Source organism: Neovison vison, chromosome 12, assembly GCF_020171115.1.
Source record: "Neovison vison isolate M4711 chromosome 12, ASM_NN_V1, whole genome shotgun sequence".
Classification (NCBI taxonomy): Eukaryota; Metazoa; Chordata; class Mammalia; order Carnivora; family Mustelidae; genus Neogale; species Neogale vison.
In genome coordinates this window covers 47837961-47859688 of record NC_058102.1, presented here as the reverse complement: position 1 = coordinate 47859688, position 21728 = coordinate 47837961, and the positions used below count along the sequence as shown (strand labels likewise).

General features: G+C 36.9%; 1 protein-coding gene across 4 annotated transcripts in view; it reads left to right on the top strand.

Moving 5' to 3' along the window:
- The window catches only part of FRS2 (fibroblast growth factor receptor substrate 2), a 152793-nt gene that overhangs the window by 56301 nt on the left and 74764 nt on the right, over nt 1–21728 (top strand). The gene's annotated exons all lie outside the window — the stretch shown is intronic.

The following is a 21728-nucleotide window of genomic DNA, read 5'->3' as shown; positions in this document are numbered from 1 at the left end:
ATCTGTTTCTAGTGGAAGTATGATTATTACGATATTTCTTTTATATCGTATTAGGGCCTTTAAACTTATTTTAAACCTATTTTGAGCAACATGGGATTTGTTACAACAAAGAAACGAGATGGAAATGTGATCCACCGTGTAGAAATATGCTCTGCTGCTCACCTGGAGATTTTTCTGGTTCTGTGTTTCTTCAGGGATATTAGGATTCTTCAACTCTGGCTCTGCATAGATGGGGTGGTTGTGTGGAAAGAGGCAAGGACTTGAACTGGCCCCATCAACTGAAAATAAATTCTTCAATAGTTTTATGTTGGGATTTCATGATCATATTGTTTACCAAAATGCCATTCTGTTATTATTGATATGTTTACCAGGCAGCAAATATTCTTTAATGGATTGCATCTGTTCAGGCATCTATAAGAGCATCTGTGAAACAACTATATGGAGAGACATGTATCTTTTTTTGGATTTTTTTTTAAGACGTCATTTATTTATTTGACGGACAGGGATCACAAGTAGGCAGAGAGAAAGGGGGAAGCAGGCTCCCCGCCAAGCAGAGAGCCAGATCCAGGGCTCTATCCCAGGACCCTGAGATCACGACCAGAGCCGAAGGTAGAAGCTTTAACCCACTGAGCCACCCAGGTGCCCCTCTGTTTTGTATTAAAGGAAATTATTTATTACGATGGACTTTGCTGGGTGCAGCATATTCAATTGATAATGTAGTTATCTCAGTTTCTTAGTCTAAAAAACTTCATATATAACATGGTTTGAATTTGGGTTATAGATGGCTCATTCAGGAAATATGTATTGCCTGCCTACGTGCCAGGCATTTTTTAAGGTGCTCGGTGTGCAGCGGGAGAATGAGAGATATGTCCCTGTTCTAATGGCACTTTCATTCCAGTGAATGAAAGAAGCACCAAACAAATCAGTATGTTTGTTCTGGTAATGATAAATATGAAGGAAGTAAAAGCAGGGCAGTTTGCAGTTTCCAAGCATGTTCTTCATTATGGTGACCCTTCTTTAGTTTTCGGTCATCTGTATGCTCTGTATCAGGCCTTCCTGTTGTGGTGTTTCTATTGGTAAATTGAAACCTGCCGCAGTAGCAGCCTATACCCTTACCCTCCAAGGAGTCCCTGTATTCATTTCTGTAGCTGTGTAACAAATTGCCACAAACTCAGTGGCTTAAAACAACACCCATTTATTAACTAGCTCAGGGTTCCGTGTGTCAGAAGTCTGGGTATGGTGTGGTTGGGTTGTCTACTCAGGGTATTGCAAAGCCGAAATCGAGTTGTCATATGGGCTGAGTTCTTGTGTAGAGCATCTTCCAAAGCTTACTTGCAAAGCTCAAATTGTTAGCAGGACTCGCTTCTTTGCTGTTGTGGGACTGAGCTCCCATTTCCTTGCTGCTTAAATAGGAGCCACGCTCAGCTTGTAGATACTGCCTGTATTGTTTGCCACATGGCTCTTTCCATCTACAAAGTCGGCTGGGGAGATTGTTGCTCACGTCTAGTGTGTCTCACCCTCCAGGCTCCCTGGCTTCTCTGTCTTACTTAGACCTAGATTTAAAGGGTTTATGTGGTTAGCTTGGATCCCCCTGGATAATCACTTTTTCTTAAAGTCAGCTTTTTAAAAGTCAGCTTTATCATGGGAGTGAAATTTGTTATCTTCACAGCCCCATGGGTAGTGCAGGGTATGTACCCTGGGAAGTAGAGATCTTGGATCTTACAGTTCTGCATACTGCAGATGGTTACTGTTGTGTGGCTATCAGTAAGCACTGCAGTTGCCACTGCTGTGTGTGAAGAGGACCATCAACAGCTCTACTCAGTACATTTATTAGGTATCACGAGGTTCTACAGTGATAGGAATGGGTTTCTCTCGGGCTCCTAAGAGGAGTTTGAGTCAGAAGCTGTTAGTAGGAAGTAGCCAGAGTGGTGGAGCAGTATGTTTCTCTGCATTTTGCTTTTCAGTGCTAGGAATGAGATGGAAAATAGTGGCTCGGGAGAAAGCAAAGGAAAAGGGTAGGTTCTGAAGGCCTACTTCACCCCTGGGGCTCAGGCTCAGAGTTGAGCTGTTTCATAGAAATGAGATCACCAAGGGTTTTTTGCCCCCCAAAAAGGAAAATTGGTATTAGTTAAATATTTTTACAGACTTTTAAAGATCTTATTTATTTGAGAGAGAGAGAATGTGAGCAGTGGGTGGGGGGAGTGGGACAGAGGAAGAGGGAAAGAGAGAGGATCTCAAGCACACTCCACGCTGAACATGGAGCCCAGCTGAGACCATGAGATCATGACCTGAGCTGAAATCAAGGGTTGGATACTTAGCCTACTGAGCCACCCAGGTGCCCCTTTACAGATTTTTTAAGACAGAGCTTTTAAGGGAATTTAAAGCATAGATCTGGGAGATGGAAATGAGAGTTTACTTAGGAAAACGAACAAAACGAAGGATAGTTTATAGAGGAAAATAACTGTCTACTATGTTAGCAATTGCATCCCATTACAAAATATATTTTTTCAGGTAGAAAAATTCTTATGATATAAGAATATCTTTTCTGTTTAATGCACTACCGTGTAACTTTAAAAACACACACTTAACTTTTCCTTCATCATCAAAGTAGAATCATGGAGTCTGATGTGAGTAAATGGACAACCAGTTTTAATTCCGTGCTTCCTAAGTTGGTCACAATTGTGCATCTGGTTGTAGAAATCTTCTAATTCTTAACATGTTTCCATTTTCCATTCCTAAGGAGTACTGCATGTCATATGGTACCTGATATTACCAATGAGGAAATGGAAACAAAGGAAATGTCAACCTTCCTTTGCAGTAGACAGTTTCTGGCTTATGTGTTCGGAGTGTATTTCTTTGGAAACATTTCTCTGCTTTTTATGGGTGGGAAAGTAGGATTCCCTGTGTACTAATCTTGGAAAACTAATTCCATAAAATGAAGGATACATATATTATAAATTAATTTGTTTAGCAGTAGGGTTTAGTAAGTGCTAAGTAAGATTGTATTCTAATATTAGGGAAAAATTCAGATCTATTGAATCAGTGAACAGTATGTCCCATAAGTTTTGATTTATGTTTTAAAATACACAGGTGGTCTTAGTTACAAGTAAACAAGAATACCACTTAAAAGACTTGTAGTGGAGCATAAAAGTTTTATTAGACATGGAACTATGTTTCTGCCAGTAACTCGACATTTTGAGGACAGATAGCATCCCATTTCCAATTTGAGATTGGGTACAAAAATATCCTAGGGCTGAGAATAGGCGTAGTAAATTGTACCAACAAAAACCTTTTGTCTATTTGTAATGGAGGGAAAGTCTTCATTGAGAATGCATGGGAAAATGTGATATACGCTCTTTATGTTTTAGATGGGACCTCATGTTTTCTGATGATTACTCTGTACCATTAATTTTCAATGCCAATTCCAAAAAATGTCCCTGCATATGAATTCCTTGTTTGTTTGTGTTCTGTTGTTTTCATCTTTGGTTAATTAGAACCCCCCCTTCTGTTTCATTAATGTTTCTCTTCACATACTCTTCAGTTAATGTTTTTATACTACTTTAACCTAAAATTTTCTCCTAGTGTTCAGTAAAGTTGTCTTCAGATGTCTTTTATTTTCACCCTAACACTGTTTGAGTTGGCTTTAAGACATGCTTATTTTGCATAAATTTCTCCTTATGGAGAAGAGTCACATGTAGCATTAACACTTCTGGGAATTGTTTCAAAATTTAGTTTATTGTCTTAATGTTAATAAGACTTCTCAAAGTCCGGTTTTTGGTTCTATATTCCAAAGAATATATTTGATTTTGTTGTTTTAATTGGGTTGTGTAACATTCAGTTTGATCCCAAATCCTCCATAAAATTAAAATTAACTTTTAGTCCTCTTTATAGTTTATCCAGTATTTCAAAATGGTACTACAAATATAATATGCTGATAAATTTGGGAAGTACCAATATGTATTCTTTAGGGGAAATTATTTGAATATGATATACTACTATTAATAACAAATGTATTTAATGGGATTGTTTAATAAATATTAATACTCTGCTCAGCTATTAGATAAAACTTTGTGGTGGCAGCAATTAAAAATTGTATGATATAATTACATAGAGTTTTTTATAGTTATCAGTGAAATGTAACTACAGTGAAGTGGTGTCTGTGTCCATTAGGGAATATTTTGTTGGTCAAGTATTTGACTAGTTTAATACATGATCATTGAAACAGACTATAATTTAATATACAATAGTCCATATTCTGTGTGTTGTATGTGTGCATGGCACATGAGATATTTTCAAAAAGTTAAAACGAATAAATTCCTGAAAGGCTAATGTAGTACTTTAGTATTGTTACTATTCATTACTGAGTTTGTGAATATGATTGATAAAACACTTATCTCAGTTTCTGGTTTGTTCTTGATACCTACTACAGTTATTTCCTTATTGATAGGATACAGATAATAAAATGTTAAAAAAATTTTTTTGGATAAAAATATATGTTTATAAACAATAAAAAATTAAAAAAAAAGAATCAGGAAGTCTGACAAATTTCAAAAGAAAAAAAAGTACTGGTTTCTTAAGGTTTATACCTTGTTTTAGAAGAGAATGAATAAAAATAGTAGGGTGGTTAAAAAAAAAATTTTTTTTTTTAAAAACAATTTATTTATTGGGAGGCCTGGATGGCTCAATCTGTTAAGCACCTGCCTTAGACTCAGGTCATGATCCCAGTGTCCTGCTATGGTGTCTTGCTATCCTATCCTACTTCCAGCTTCTGGCTCAACAGGGAGTCTGCTTCTCCTTCTCCCTCATCGTCTCCCTCTGCTTGTGCTCTCTATCTCTGACAAATAAGTAAAATCATAAAAAACAAAACAAAACAAAATCTTCATTAGCTTCCCCTTTAAAAATAAGATTTATTTATTAGAGAGAGAGAGAGCGCGTGTGCGTGAACGAGGGGTGAGTGTAGGGCGGAGGAGAGAAAATTTTTTTTTTTTATAAAGATTTTATTTACTTGTATGACAGAGACACAGCGAGAGAGGGAACATAGCAGGGGAAGTGGGAGAGGGAGAAGCAGGCTTCCCACAGAGTGGGGAGCTGGGTGCAGGGTTCTATCCCAAGATGTTGGGATGGGGAGCCTGAAGCGGGGCTTGATTCCAAGACCCTGGGATCATGACCTGAGCCAAAGGCAGATGCTTACAGACTGAGCCCCCAGGCACCTGAGAAGGAGAGAATGTCTTAAGCCAACTTCTTGCTGTCATGGGCTGATCTCATGACTTTGAGATCACAACCAAAGCCCAAATGAAGTCACATGCTTAACCGACTGCGCCACCTGGGTGCCCCTAAAATGTTAAATGTTAATCTAAAATAGATGTGGTCAGGAAGATGTGTACTAAAATCACACAATATATCCAAAGGTAAGTAGAAATAATCCATCCAGAGCTACGTGGCTGCACAAGAGCATGGGTTTTAGAGTCAGATTCCCTGATTTTGAATCCTGGCTCCACCACTTAGCTCGGTGACTTGGGTAAGTGGTTTATTATCTCTACTTCAGTTTGTTCATCTGTAAAATGGGGATACCTATGTCATAAGGCTATTATGAAGACAAAATAAATTGTAAAGCACTTAGAATAATGATACACATAATAAGCACTATATAAATGTTGGTTAAATAAGATTTTAAATTACAGTGTATAGGACCATTTATGTGTTTTTTTAGTCATTTACCAGAATCATAGGATTCTCCAGTTCATTCATGTTGCAGCCTTCGATGCTTTACCAATTCCTAAGGATTACTGCTCCCATCGTCAGCTCCACATCTCTATTTCTATTTCTGTATTTCTGTTTCTTTTACCTCTGCTGCTGCTTCTATTTTGTCTCCTTTTTCTGCATCTGCATTATCATCATCATCATCATCATCATCATCAAAGACTCTGCTAAGTTAAGGTAGTTTCCAAGATGTGCCATTGGAGGCTAAGCATGGCAAGTAGAAATGCTCAAAGGTGGTCACTCAACTAAGTAGTAGTAAAGTGGCAGATCTGGGATTAAGGCTCTGGTCTTCCACTCCAGGTACAATTGCTTTTTTCATTGTGCCACAGCTGCTTTAGAGGGCTGAAGGTTGTCCTTGGTTATTTTGTGCCTCTATTCAAGACTTCTTTTCCCTGCTCCTCCCAATCACACGTAAACACACATAAAAATATTGGAAAGAGGGCGCCTGGGTGTCTCAGTTGGTTAAGCGACTGCCTTCAGCTCAGGTCATGATCCCAGGGTGCTGGGATCGAGCCCTGCATCGGGCTCTGTGCTCAGCTGGAAGCCTGCCTCTCCCTCTCCCACTACCCTGCTTGTGTTCCCTATCTTGCTTGGTCTGTCTCTCTCCCTGTCAAATAAATAAATAAAATCTTTAAAAAAATATTGGAAAGAAACTTAATTACATCCTTTGTATACTGAGTAAATGGGATCAATTAATTCGGCGGTGGCTTTCTGTAGAAGGAAGAGGAAGCACCTGGCTATTGCTCAGGGCTGTTTTAGGTGGGAATGTAAAGGGGAAAAATAGGAGTCTTCTGCTTTTGCCCATGTGGAAACAGAAGGAAGTGAGAGAGAATATAAGGGACTGTGACTCCTATCTGCTAGACCAATGAGTGTTTTTCAGTTTGTGATGGATATATATTTTTAAAGACTTTATTTATTTATTTATTTGATGCAGAGAGAGAGAGAGGAAGAGAGAGAGCACGCGCGAGCACACCACCGCAAGCAGGGGGAGGAACAGAAAAGGAGGGAGAGAGACAAGCAGACTCTCAGCTCAGTGCAGAGTCCCATGTGAGGCTTGATCTCACAATGCTAAGATCATGACCTGAGCCAAAACCAAGAGTCGGGATGATCAACTGACTGAGCCACCCAGGTGCCCCGGTGATGAATATTAATCTAATTTGGAATACACTAGTAAGAATGGATACCATTTGTATATGTGCAAAAGCTAATAAGACCTTACTAACTTAAAGAAGGGAAAAATTTAGGTATAACAAGTAATATAATTTCTGAGAAAGCTTTTAATAAGTTTGTGACTGATAACCATATGGCATAATAACTTGTGCATTTCATGAATGTTTTCATTTAGGTATATTAAGCATTTTTCTTTCTCTTTTTAAAGTTTATTATTATTTTCTTTAGTAATCTCTATACCCAGTGTGGGGCTGGAACTCATGACCCCAAAATCAAGAGTTGCATGCTCTATGACTGAGCCACCCACGTGCCCCAGGGATTTTTAATCCCTTTTTATGTTATTGTCAGTTTACAACCAAAATAACTTAGAAAAAAACACTGGAAAAATTCTGTATGTGAATTCTTGAAACCATGACCAGCTCTGAAATTTGCTGCCTAGCATCATTCTCCCTTTTTCTGACCATTAGAATGGCCTGTTGTCTAGAGGACACACTGGAATGGTAGCATGTCTCAATTTATTGGAAAGACCATAGTTCTGGTCATGAAAGTTTGATGGTCTTAAGTGAGACCTATTTGGCTAGCATGTATTAAATCGTACTTACTCAAAAATGGGCGTTGTTTCTTTTTTACAGTGACTGTAGCATTCTAATGTTCTTGGTTGTTAGAGGAGATTGAGTTTGATAATGAAGTCAATCCAGTGTAAAATACTTAACATGTAAAGTTGTATGCAGTATAATAGATAGATTATAGGACTGGGAGTCTGGAAATCTCAGCTATCCTTACATACTTTTGTTGCTAAACAAAACTTTGTTAGTCTCTTTATGGAAGGGTGATTATAACACTCCTATTCTTCTTCAAATAATAGAATGAGGCTATTCAAAATAGTATGAACATTTACTGATACACAAGATAGTATGGTTGTTGGTTAAGGTTTATTTTTTCTTCGTATGTAATTTTCCCCTCTGTTTGCTGCTTCATTTATTTTCCTTTTTCTGGATCAGTTCTCTCTCAGATTACTTTTTAAAAATTTTGCATACATTTGCTTTCAGTATTTCATTATGAAAAAGTTTAAGTATACAGCAAAATCTAGAAAGAGAGCCATTGATCTTTCTCTTCAAGTTTCTTCAAATGCTTTTCTACTTGGAGCCCAGTTCAAGGCCTCTTTCCATTTTCAAGGCAACCATTATTTTTCTCTTCTTTAAATTTATAAGTACCATTTTTTATTTCATAGTTTAATACTCAGCAGTTTCTTTTATATTGTTCATGAATTGTCTTCATGTCTTAGTCTTGGCAAGCCCCACCCCACACACTTCATACCTTTTCTGCATTGCTAAATTTCAGACTCCTTGAATGCAGGAGTCTTGTCTCATATGCATCTCTCCCTTTCATGTTTCCTAACATGTGGACACTCATTGATAAATACTTAAGTTTTCCTTGGTTGCTGTATCTGTCACTGTTTCTTGTTTCAGTGTATGGGTGTTCAGTGTAAATAATATAAAATGCACTAGTACCCACTCATCTGCAGGGGATATGTCCAGGGATGCCTGACACCGCAGATAGTACCAAACCCTATTATGCACTGTGGTTTTTTCCTATACATACATACCTGCAGTAAAGTTTAATTTGTAAAATAGTCACAGTGAGAGATTAACAATACCTAATAAAATAGAACAACTACAATAATACATTGTAATAAAAGTTATGTGAATGTGGCTTCTCTCAAAATATCTTATTGTACCGTACTCACCCTTCTTGTGATGATGTGAGATGACAAAGTGACCACATGGTAAGATGAAGTCAAGTGAATGACGTAGGCATTGTGACGTAGCATTAGGCTACATTGATCTTCTGATATTATGTCAGAAGGAGAATCATCTGCATCTTCTGGACTGCGGTTGGCCAAGGGTATAGGAAATCATGACCAAGAGGAGGGGGATTACTGTATATGATTTTAAGGCTCTTAAGCCTTTGTAGAAGTTGTTTATATTTGGAAATCTGTTATGTAGTCCATACATGAAATTGAGCAGTTATATGTTATAAATCAGCACTGTTTATTATTAGTACTACTAGAAGGGGAAACCAAGATTCATGGTTTTTTAACTTTATATGAAAAGAGCTTCATTAATTTAAAAAAATTAATAGATTCTGATGTAGTTGCTCATGGTTTTAATCTTGTGCTTTGAAGTGTTTTCTTTTTCTGAAATGAGGTTCTTGGTTCTGACTGTGTAGAAGAAATATGTTAATTAGATTATATTTAGTTGGTGAATTTGTACCCACAAGAATGTGACTTTTAAAAAGTTACAAGTTGCTACAGTTCTTGCAGATAAGATTGTTTCCTGTTTTCTTTTGCATATTTAGTACTTTGTATATTTTTCCATGAGGTAGCCTTTCAGTTTGTCCATTTGTATTGTTTGACATTCAGACTTAAAGGTAAATTAAACACTACCATCCCTGGTGCTTACAAATGCTAGCCATTGAAAATGTCAAAATTTGGATTTGACCCAAGAGTTACAAATAATATAAGCTTTTGTATAAATATATCTAAATATATATTCTTAGGGGGGAAGGAATAAATAAAACACTGTTCATGGAGTAGTTTTAAACAGTTAGGCTTTAGAATTGCTACATGCCCAAAGTATTTCTCCAGTGAATTGCATACTGTATCAGTTTGTGAATTGTGTTATAAGAAAGGTATTTAGTACACTGGGCCTCAATACTACTGAAAACTCAGTAGAATTGACAGAAATCAACATAATAGTTTGAAAAAACGATGTATACACAATTGAGACAATTTTACATCTTTTTAACATGACAAAATCAGCTTTACCTCTTTAAATTTTTATTTAAAAATTATATTTGTGTATATATAGTTTTATTGAAGAATAATATTTCAAAGCTTAGAGAAATAGCCGTTTTCCTTTCTCTTTTTACCTCTGATTTCCAGTCTTTAGAAGCAATTAGTTATAGTTCTTTTAGCTGTTTGTTCTGATACTTGCCTTTATTTTTCTAAGTTAGTTCTGCTTTGTGTTGGCTTTTCATTTTAGACAGTAGTTCATTTTAGTAGTAGTTCATTTTGATTTCCTTCTAAGAAAAATGAGGATTAGTCATCGTAATTAATCTACTGCCTGCAAACATTTACATAAACTTCCTTTTCTGTCATGTTCCTTTTATAGGATATCGGATTTTGGGGGAAAATTCTTTATTTAATATTTAAATTATTATGACTATGCAAATAATTTTCACAGCTGAGTCACAAATTCACTGGGATTGCATTTCCTTTATTGTCCAACTTAATTGTTTTTTCAAATAATTATCCGAGCTTGGAATTTTATGTACTTTGTGCCTGTTACTAATCCATTCGCAATTCTCTGACAAATCTAAGATGCTTTCAGTATCACTGGATATATCAGGCAATCTGTCAGTCCCATCTTCTTCTTGGAGATCGCCTTCTGTATCCTGTGTGGAATGCAGACTTTCACATAATTCTTCCTGTTTTTCAGTCAGGGATTTCATCTTGCTTTCAGTTGTGGCTTGTGTTCCTGAGATTGGGGTCTCTGCTCCATCCTCCCCAGAGATACATCTTTAGACTTTCTTTCATCAGGGCTGAGAAGATTGGTGTTTGGGAGGGCACCACTTAAATGAGGTTTCAGTCTATCATCTCGTTTCTCACCCCATGCTGCGTTTTGTCTTCATCATGCTTCCGTTCTCTGAATTTCTCCAGCATGAATCCACTTACTTCTCTTTTTTTATTGTGGTAATATTTTGGTAATATGATAAAATATACATAACCTAAAATTTTCCATTTTAACCATTTTAAGTGTACAATTTAGTGGTGTTAAGTACATTCACATTGTTGTGTAACAATCACCACTGTCCGTCAGTCTTCAGAATTTTTTTATCAGCCCAGTCTGGAAATGTACCTATCAAACTCTAACTCCCATGTCTCCTTCACAGCAGCCCCTTGCAGCCATTTCTGCTTTCTGTCATCACCATCTTGTTTCTCGATGACTTCGTCGTGGATTTAGGTTTCAGCTTTCTTGCTTCTGTTAGTTACCACTTTTCTCCCTTCCTGGCTTCCGGAATATTATTGACTTCTCTCATGTGCTGTTGTGTCTTTCCTCATTTTCTTTATTCTTGTGGGTTTTATACTTCTAAAAATTATAAACTTTTAAGGTGAAGTTTTAGGAAGGAGTCAAAGTCAGTCTTGCTTAACTGAAGGTCTGCTCTCCCTGCTACATGCCTCATTTATCATTTCTAAAATTCATTTTAAAAATATTTATTTGAGAAAGATAGATAGCAAGAGAGAGCAGGGGCAGGGGAGAGGGAGAAGCAGACTCCCCGCTGAGCAGAGAGCCCGACATGGGGCTCGATCCCAGGACCCTGAGATCATGACCTGAGCTGAAAGCAGTGCATAACAGACTGAACCAGCCAGGCGCCCAGTTATTTATTTATTTATTTATTTATAAACCCCAACATGGGGCTTAAACTCATGACCCTGAGATCAAGAGCCACCTAGGTGCCCCAGTTTTGTTTTGTTTTTAAATTAGATACAGGTGTGTCAGACAAATAAAGGCAGTTTGGTAGTAATATTGGCTATCAAATTAGAATTCATGGATATGCTCCTTTTTTATCCCTGGTTCCTGTTGTTTTGGCTGATACTGGTCCCTCAGACCTATTACAGCTTCCTCTTCCCTCCCCTGAGCTGACCTACGATGGTGGCGCTGTGCTAAGGCGTATTCTCTGCTGCTGCAGCCCGTTCATAGCAGTGAGAGCCTGGCCCTTCTGTGGCAAGTGATTTTGGGGGATAGACTGTTACCTAGAAATTTCTGTACAAGTCTGTTATTCAGTTGAGGTATTTCCTCCTCTGTGCTACTGTGTGCCCTTGGCAGAATTAATTTTTCCTTCTGGGCCATGATACCTGTCAGTTTTATTTTATTCTAACTACATTAGATCCGTCTACACTAAAAAACTACATTGTATGATCTGTCTCCTTTCTTTCTTAGATCTAGTGTTTCACAAGGTTTGGAGAGTACGCCATATTCTAATACAACTTCTGGTCCATAGTAAGTAGTAAATAACTGTTTACTAAATGAAAAAATAATACATCTGGATTGATTGAATTTCCTGTTTTTCTCGCAAGTATATTGTCATCATGCCCTTTGTCACCAGTGTCCACTGAAAGCTATGCCAGTAACTTTTAAGTGCTTTTTGCTTGTTACTGGAGGTCAATTCTGTGTGGAGAATAGAGGTGTGGTGAGAATGCCTGGGTTCAGATAAATAAGTTTCTTAACCTCTCTGTGCTTTAGTTTTTTTTTTAACCTGTAAAATAGAGAAAATATCTACCATGTAATGTTGTGAGGATTAAATTAATACCTCTGCAGTGCTAGATCAGTGCCTGGCACGTAGTTTTATAGTGAAGCTTTTTTTCAATCTTTATGGGGAGATTACCTCCTATAATATCATTAGAATCTGATGATAATAGATGATGATTTTGGTTTTTTTAAAAGATTATTTATTTATTTGACAGAGAGTGAGAGATCACAAGTAGGCAGAGAGGCAGGCAGAGAGAGAGAGGAGGAAGCAGGCTCCCTGCCGAGCAGAGAGCCCGATGCGGGACTCGATCCCAGGACCCTGAGATCATGACCTGAGCCAAAGGCAGCGGCTTAACCCACTGAGCCACCCAGGCGCCCCTAGATGATGATTTTTGATAGAAAAAGTAAAATGACCAATCTGGCTACTATTAGAATATTTAGTTCTTTGAATTTTGTATATGGACAAGTTCTGGAATGATCTCCATGGACAATAATAGATTATGGCATCTAGGTAATAATATAAGCTGGGAGAAATAGTGTCCTCCATGTGTTATATACCTGTTAAAATTCTGTATTCTTTAAATATAATCTAAGATCCCCAGATTCTCTTCAACAGAAATGTATTAGATTGCAGTGTCAATGTTCATGCTCTTTTCTTCCTAAGAAGAGTTTTAGGCAGCTCATTGATGACTTTGATATTTGGCATGCTTGTTGTCTTCTAACATCACCCTTCTGAAACTTTGTGCTGAGGGAAGAGAACCCTCCTCCATTTGTTCAGCAGTTATGGAAAACTTGCTTATGCACCTAAGCGTTGTGGATACAGGGGAGAAGAAGGCATACTTGTTTTTCTCAAGGAACCATCATCCCTTCATCATTTCAGTAATATTAAAATCAGATGTTCTGGCAGAATGTGCTCACTCACACTCTTTGACCCAGAATTCCATTTATATCCACTTTATAAATGGAATAAAAATGTGCAGAGAAATTTATGTACAAGGTATTCATTAAAATATTAATTATAAAAGCAGTAAAAAAGATATAAATTTTGGTATATCCATTATATTTTCCAGGCTTTCAATAAAAAACATGATATTACTTGAATAATTAAAATTGTATTAAAACAAATCTGTTCTGGTCAAATTATGTGGGAGGATGGATAGAGGGTTAGGTCAATTGTTGAATTCCATGACCCATTAAGAGGAGTGGTAAAGTGCCAGGTCTGTGTTAAAGGTTGTTGTGAAGATTAAATCAAACACTGTATGTGACCTAAAAAAAAATCAAACAAAAAAACCAACTCAGTAGATATTTGGGGTTCTTTCTGTTACTGTCTTTCCTTATACTCATTCCCTCCTTAATGGTTTTTCTTTCTAATCTCCCTCCAGTCATTCTAAACCAGGAATGGCAGTATTTCATTTGGTCTGACAACTCCCATTGCTCTGTAATAACCATCTAGAGGTTTCTGAGGCTTTCGCCAAGCTGCAAGCTCCTTCACCTGTTACCTGTTTCGGCCAGTTTTGAAGGAGGGGGGGAGGTAGCAGTACTGTATATGACCTTGGGTTTGTAATCCTAGCTTTAAACTTTCTTTGTCTCTTTACACACCTAGTCACTCCCTTTTCTCTTTGGGTTTTCAGGTATTTTTTGTTCTTGTGCCTTATTCTGATAGGAGTTTGTTAGCTCTCATCTGCTTCCTTTTTAAAGCATTCTGATTGTTACTGTTGTTTGATACCATAAATTACTCCTCATTATAGAGTAGTACTCCAGAAACAGTCTTAGGGCCTCCTTAGTCTTGTTTCTTCTAGGCCTCTCATGAAACATAGATATAGTTAGCTTGTGAGGCTGACTTGAACATGTCACATTCATTTTATTTTTTTTGAACATGTCTCATTTAAAGAAGAGTTAGGTTCTGCTTGAACTTTTTCTTTTGACTCCCTAAGTAGAAAGGTATGCTTAGCTTTAACCAAATGCAAAGGAACTTTTCTGTAAGGGATAATAGTTTTCTTTTAGGGCAGCTAGATTATAACCAAAAAAATTTTGTCATTGTTAAATGGCATAAGTTTCAATTTTGTTGTTTAGGTATAATTCTTGCAGTAAATTACAACCAATAAATTATAACTGGTGATTAATGAAATATCCCTTAGCACATAAGCAGAAATGATTTCGCTTTGTAACACATCAAGTTATATAGAAATGAAGTTATGGACACTATAAAAAGTCTTTACTTTTCTTGATGACTTTCTACATTGATAAGGCTAGGGTATTTATAAAGTATCATAAATCAGACCTTTATTTATATTAAAAAGAGTATTAACAGTTGGATTTTGAAATCACTTGCCTTGGCTTTAATATTTTTTTGTTATTTTTAAATCCAGGAATTAAAACCATATGGTGCTCCATTAACTTTATTTTGACTCAGTTTGAAGGACAGGCTGAAGATGTTTTAGTGATACTACTCAGCTAGAAATCAGAGGATGAGTTCCTTGGGTAAGCTGTGTTTAACTCTTACAGCCTCAGCTACTTCTGTCCTATAACATAATTTAGGACACTTAATGCATAATTGTCATGAACCCTAAAAATCTATTGCCTTTTTTCTTCCCCCACAAATCTCTGCCAAAATTCAGGGTTTTTTCTACTGAATTTTTTATGCTTTAGGTGTATATTAGATGTCAGTATGCATTTCCAAATGCTTGATTATTTGTTCTAAATTTTAATCTGAAAAGACTATCAGGTCTTTTGAAAGCTATATTTGATTTTGTTTAGATTGTTCTTCTAGTCATTAAAGCGTAGTTTTAATTCTATATGATAACTGGCTCCTGAGATTCAAAACAAAACAAAACACATTTAGTCCCCCAGTTTTACCTTCCCCACAAAAACAAACCTTGCATCACATATGTATTGACAGGTAATAAAATTTACATATTTGAGCCTTAACATTCTAAACAGTGGGAAAAAAGCATTACTGAACTATAAAATATCCCTGCAGAGAAATCTGGCAGAGGAAGAGGAGTGTGTTTTATATATTGAAAAATCAGCCTGTGGCAATCAGGCACTTACTTGCTGTGCCCCTTTTTAACAGAGAATTGAATAGTTTTGTTAAATACAGGTATTTTATGGAGTTGTTTGTTACAAGAGGACTACTTAAGGCCTTTTGATAATAATTTTTAAAATTTTGACCTTAAGATAACCCTTAAGACGCAGAGGGAGCCCCTTGGTGGTAGAACCTCAAGTGAATAGCTCCTGCCCCAAAGCAAGCTGTTGAGAATAGTTACAAGGTGGTTTTAGGTGTGTTAGGGCCATTTCTGTTACCTCAATAATAGTCACTCCTTGCATTTAGTTACACTTTCTTGTGTCATTGCTTATTATTGACTGTATTCCTTTGAAAGAAATTTCAAATTGATGAGTTATTTCCCATCTTCTGAATTAGGAAAGTGGTTATCTAAAATGTATAAAAATAAGATTTCCAAGGCCTTACAGGATAAAGCAGTTGGTTGAAAGTGAACAATACTTTTGTATCTCTGGAGAGATTTAAAATAGAGTCTCTTTTCCCATGTGGTGGTGGGGCAAGTGAAAATGGATGTAAACCTTACCTGATTTGTCAGTAAGAATTCCTGGTGGCAGTAAAAACCAATTCAAGCATATTGCGTATTTTAAAAGGATACCGAGTAGAGCTCAGGGGCTCATCAAATTGTTGCTCCAGGGTTGGAGAACCAGTATTCAGGGCTAAGCAGCCAGAAACAATGCCCAAAATCATATTGCACAATGATTCCCATGAGGATGCTGGTAGCATCTAGAGACAGACTGACAGACGCCACAGCCTGCCCAGTGACACGGCTAGCTCTGGATGGCTCTGAATGCTGCCACCTCTGCCCGGGACTTGACCTTGCTGCAGTTACTCCACCGTTAATGTGGGAGAGAGTTCCTTTTGTCTCTGTTTTGCCTGCCCTCTAGTTGCCCATTCGTAGTCTGGGCTGGGCGTGTGTGTTTGGCAGAGCCCATGTCCTACATGTATACAACATGTGGGAAAGTGTTTAACTTTTGAAATCATAAAATTGGTGGGGGGAAGTGGACTCTCAATTTTAAGATGTGGAAAACTATTTGACCTTCTGAAATCATAAGGTGGGGAAGTTCCCAAACTTAAGGGAAAGTTAGATGCTGGGCAGAACAAAAAAAAAAAAAAAAAAAAAAAGATAAACTATTGACTCCATATGATGTTTTATATGTAGTACGTGTTGAGTCCTTACTGTGTGATAGTCATTGTGCTAAAACTGTCTTACAAGCTCTGTCATAGATAATCCTCACAGTGTTAGACATGAACTAGTAGGCCAAGGGGGATGATATAGTTAGCCCATACAGAGCTGAGACACAAACTCAAAGCTATGATTCCGAAGCCTGTGCTTACAACTTCTGTATTAAACTGACTCTTTAAAAACTCCCCTCCTCCCAATATATTTATCTCAAAATCTTGTAAATAAATCCGTTTGACCACTCAGTTTATTAAAATCTTATGTATCATATATATGTATTTAAAGGCAGTTGAAAATTTGTGGCTTTAATTTTCTATATTTTCAACTGACTGAATAATTTCTGATTCTTTTTCTCATTTTGTGATTTGTAGTTTCTCGTTTTGTGACTCTGCCACATGCTATAGTCTGATACAGTTCTTTTGGAATATCAGTGCTTGGAAGCCAGTTACTGAGTGTAAGGGAGACTCTGTGACCAAGACTGAGGCAGGAAGAGAGAAACACACATACACACACAGGAAGGGAGAATGACACCCCCCCACACACCCCCACCAGGGAGACACAGACAAATATATATGAAAGGAATGGGGGGGGGCATACAACATGTGTTATCCTCCTCTCGGCATCATTCTTTGTGTCCTTTGTTACTTATAATGGCAGCTTGAAACACAGTGGAACTCCCCCTCCCCTGCTTTAGGAAAGTCACTGAGGCCTTTTTTTATTTTTATTTATTTTTTTTTAAGTTGAAATCAAGGCTTTCTCTTGAGTAAACAGTAAGTTTTAAGCCTCTGTACCAGTTTGCATTTTAAATTGACTTATGCACTTCTATTTTAAAGCTAAAAAAAGTATGTGATATCTAGGAGTAATAAACAGGAGCTGTTATTTAACTTGGGATGTATCCAACTTGGTTTGGGGGGTGAAGAATCATGAAGAGAAACTCCCATAGTTACTATGATGTCAGCCAAGTTAGAGTATTTCTTCATAAACCACAACTCTGGTTAATTATTGCTTTAGCACAAGTCTGTCTGTCCTGCAGATTTTTCTGTGCTACCAAAATAGAGCTTTATAATAATGTTATTTTATCCATTTGTGCCTTTGGGACTAAATGGGCAGCTGTAACTTTTGTGAAAGTGAGTAGATCAAGTGCCCTTCCACACACATACTCTTGTAGGCAGTCTAAATGTGGGTGCTAGAGAAATACATGATGTAAGGTAAATGTCCTTTAAATTAAAAATGATTTTTGTCATCTTTACATATTACAGTTTTAATACTGAATATATTATGTTTTTTATCCTTACCTCTGTCTAATCTTTCTTAGGATATAAATTTTAATTTGAGAACTCTTTATTTTTCTATGAATTTCTTGTTTTGTCCAATGCTGGCTGTGTACAAAGGATTTTTGTATAAATGCAATTGTTGTTATTTACTTGGCTTTTCTGCTACTTTGAGATTTATGCCTCTTTTTTTTTTTTTTTTTTAAAGATTTTTACTTTTTTATTTATTTGACAGAGACAGATCACAAGTAGGCAGAGAGACAGGCTGGGGGCAGGAGGAGAGCAGGAAGCAGGCTCCCCACTGAGCAGAGAGTCTGATGCCGGGCTCCATCCCAGGACCCTGGGATCATGACCTGAGTCGAAGCTAGAGGCCTAACCCACTGAGCCACCCAGGTGCCCCTCCTTTTAAAACAAAAACAAAAACAAAAACAAAAACATGTTTAGTGGGCCAGCGATGCTCAAATGGGCAGTAGTCCTTTTATTAAGCTACCAGGTTGAAAATATGATGTTGGCATATAGACAAGTTTCTTATCTTTATGGACGTTAGCTAATGTGAATTTATTTATTTATTTATTTTTATTAATACTTTTTTTTTTTTTTTAAGATTTTATTTATTTATCAGAGAGAGAGAGGGAGAGTGAGTGAACACAGGCAGACAGAGTGGCAGGCAGAGGCAGAGGGAGAAGCAGGCTCCCTGCCAAGCAAGGAGCCCGATGCGGGACTCGATCCCAGGACGCTGGGATCATGACCTGAGCCAAAGGCAGCTGCTTAACCAACTGAGCCACCCAGGTGTCCCAGCTAACGTGAATTTAAATAGTCATCTTTTAAGAGATGTCCTGCTGGGCCAAAACAGTGATTTGTCCACCTGAGACTGACCTAAAGAGCTGCAGCTAGGAAACAGGTTACTTGTTTGAATTCTGTCATTCCTAAAGGACACATGGGCCATTTCTGATTTCCCTTAACTTACGTACTGTATTCAGAAATCATGCATTTAAACTCTTTAGCATGGCACTCCGTTCTGCTTGTATTATGTATGCATTAAACTAAAATACTTACTATAAATTTGTTGGGGTGGGTAAGTATGGGGGGAGATACCATTTATAATGTGAACTTCAGTTCTTTCTTTGCTCATAAGCTGTTTCAGTTTCTTCACCTGTAAAATGTAAAATGATTTCACAGGGGTTTTTTTCCCCATTACTCTCAACATCTGTTCTGTTATTTCTAATATGGCCAATTTATAAGGCTTGTCTTTCTCATCCTCCTTCCATCCTAGCATTTCCTCTTCTACGTGCCATTTAAATATAGACTATTAAGCAAGTTCTTTATGTATCATGAAGGATGTACAAGTTGTGTAGGGCCACTGAATTCCTTTGAATTATCTAAAAGTTGTGTGGATTTTTAGGAGAAAAGTATTTAATAGCTGAAGTTCAAAGAAAACAGGTATAGCTTGTATTTAGTATTTCAGGATATGGATTTATTGAAGGTCCTTTCATGTGACAAGAATTCTGCTTTTTAATTTGCTGGAAACTAGTTGAAGACACTGGTCATTCCTTCTTTTGTCCCTTGTACGATACCCATCATGAGAGAGTCTTTAAAAAAGTTCAGTTATGGAGAAAAAAGTCTCTAATATATTGCTGAAAACTATTTAGAGCCCACCAGAACTACTAAAGAATGAAGGTGATATTTTCCTCCTCTAACAGATAAAGGAGGAATTTAGAAAAAAATTACAATGCTTTCTTGGTTGATTTCTATTTTTGAAGTTACGGGTTACCACCTAGAAAAAAAGGATAGAAGTGAGCATTATAAAAATCGTTTCTCCTTTTGAGGGCATTAATGGAGTTGGGTTATAGTTCCTGGGACACATACGTATGATGACAGCATCTTCAAGAAGAAGGTATCAAATACTGAGGTATTTCGGTGTTCAAGTAACTCCATTCCCTGAAAGAAGGGTAAACCTGTTTTAATATCAAGCTGCTCTTCTTAGTGACTGTTTTATTGTGTGTAGTATTAAAATTCATGAAAAACAATAAACCTGCAGGCTCTGTGATATTTAGATTTGTATAAATGTCCTTGTTATGTGTAATGTTGAAGACACTGAAGAAATTAACTCTGGAAATATTTACCTTGATGTTCTAGGTGGAATCACATGTTAAGATGTCTTCTTGTTTCTTACTAAGAAATACATTTTATATCATGACCAGCGTGTGCCTAGCATGTTTGTATACAAAACAAAAGGTTTTAAAAATAATAGTTACTCATTCTGTGTGTGTGAGTGCCAGGGTAAAGAAAGGAAGGAGAGAGAGAAAAAGACAAACATTAACTGTAGGAAGAGATTGTATATGTGATAAAGTTTTAAGAAACAATACTGTGTGTGCTATGTACTTACATTTTGTTGAAATATAAAATAAAATAACAAAGCTGTAAGTAATGCCCCCAATGTTGACTTGAAAACCATGCAGGTTGGTGTGCCTGGGTGGCTCAGTGGGTTAAAGCCTCTGCCTTCGGCTCAGGTCATGATCCCAGAGTCTTGGGATCGAGCCCCACATCGGGCTCTCTGCTCCGTGAGGAGCCTGCTTTCTCCTCTCTGCCTGCTTGTGATCTCTGTCTGTCAAAAAATAAATAAAATCTTAAAAAAAAAAAAAAAAAAAAAGAAAACCATGCAGGCATTCCCATTATCTTTATTTAGTCTTAATTATAGGCCTGCACACAAAGTATTTCGTCTTTGAGAAAGAAACACTAAAATTCTTAAGTTATTTTGAAAAAAATAAGGTTGTATTATTCATAATTGGTGTTATGGGGAAGTGTGTCCTCTCCTTAAAATTGAGAGAGATTTTTTTTTAAGTGTTAATTTATGCTGACAATTCCCAGGTCACAGTCAAGTATTTAGAAGACCAGCATATCTGTTAAGGCCTTTGGAAACTTTAAGTCATCAATCTGTTGAGTCTCTTCTCTGTGAAGAGGTCCATTGTTTAAATGGTACGTTTTTTAGTCAATGGGGATAATTTGTTCCAAGGAGTTTTCACTTTCTTTACACGACTAAGTACTTTCAGTGAAGCAAGGCTACCTTTTCCCAGTGATGTGTCCTGATTGTCTTTGTCTTTTTATTTTACAATAGGTATGTTACTTTATTTTATTGTATCATGGCAGTGGGTGCATCTAATAATAATTAAATTTACATTTCTGAAAAAATATTTCTACAGTATTTTTTTAATTAGTTTTTTTATTTTTTATTAACATACAATGTATTATTAGCTCCAGGGGTACAGGTCTGTGAATCACCAGGTTACAAAATATTTTCTGATTGATGACTCATTAAACATTAGGTTCTGTTCAGTATAAAGAAGTGAGGCCAATAAGTGTTATCCTATCCCATGGAGTCAGGAACTAAGGTGTTTCACATGAGAGAGAATTCTCTAGAAAAGGAAAATTACAATCTTAACTCTACTAATTTTGTTGTAAATTTTAAGAAATTAATGGGGTACTCTAATGTTTGTATTTGTCTCTATCTATATTACCAGGAGTGAAAGAAATATTTCAAACATCTGGAAAAGTACAGAAACTATTTTTGATAAACACCTGTGTACCCAGTCTATTATATCTTAGTGTTTCTTGCCTGACTTCTCTGAGTGTATGGAGTAACTGTCAGTGACTTACAAGAGATAGAAGTTAGTCACAGTGAGAGAATACTAGTTACTGAGCCATGGTGTGACTAGTTTAGTTACCTAGTTCCCTTAGACCTCAGTGTAGCATATTTTTCTGATTCATCTCTTAATGCCATATGTTTCTTTTCAGCATATGTAACAGTGAACTTTCCCCTTTGTCCTTTTATCTAAAGCAACTTTTGAAGAATGGAACACATTTTTTGTATGAGCTTCCTGGATTTACATGTTACTCCTATAGGGCAGATGTGGTATTTGTGACTAATAATTTCATTCCAGTTTAGTACAGATCATACTAGTGAAAAGAAAGATTTT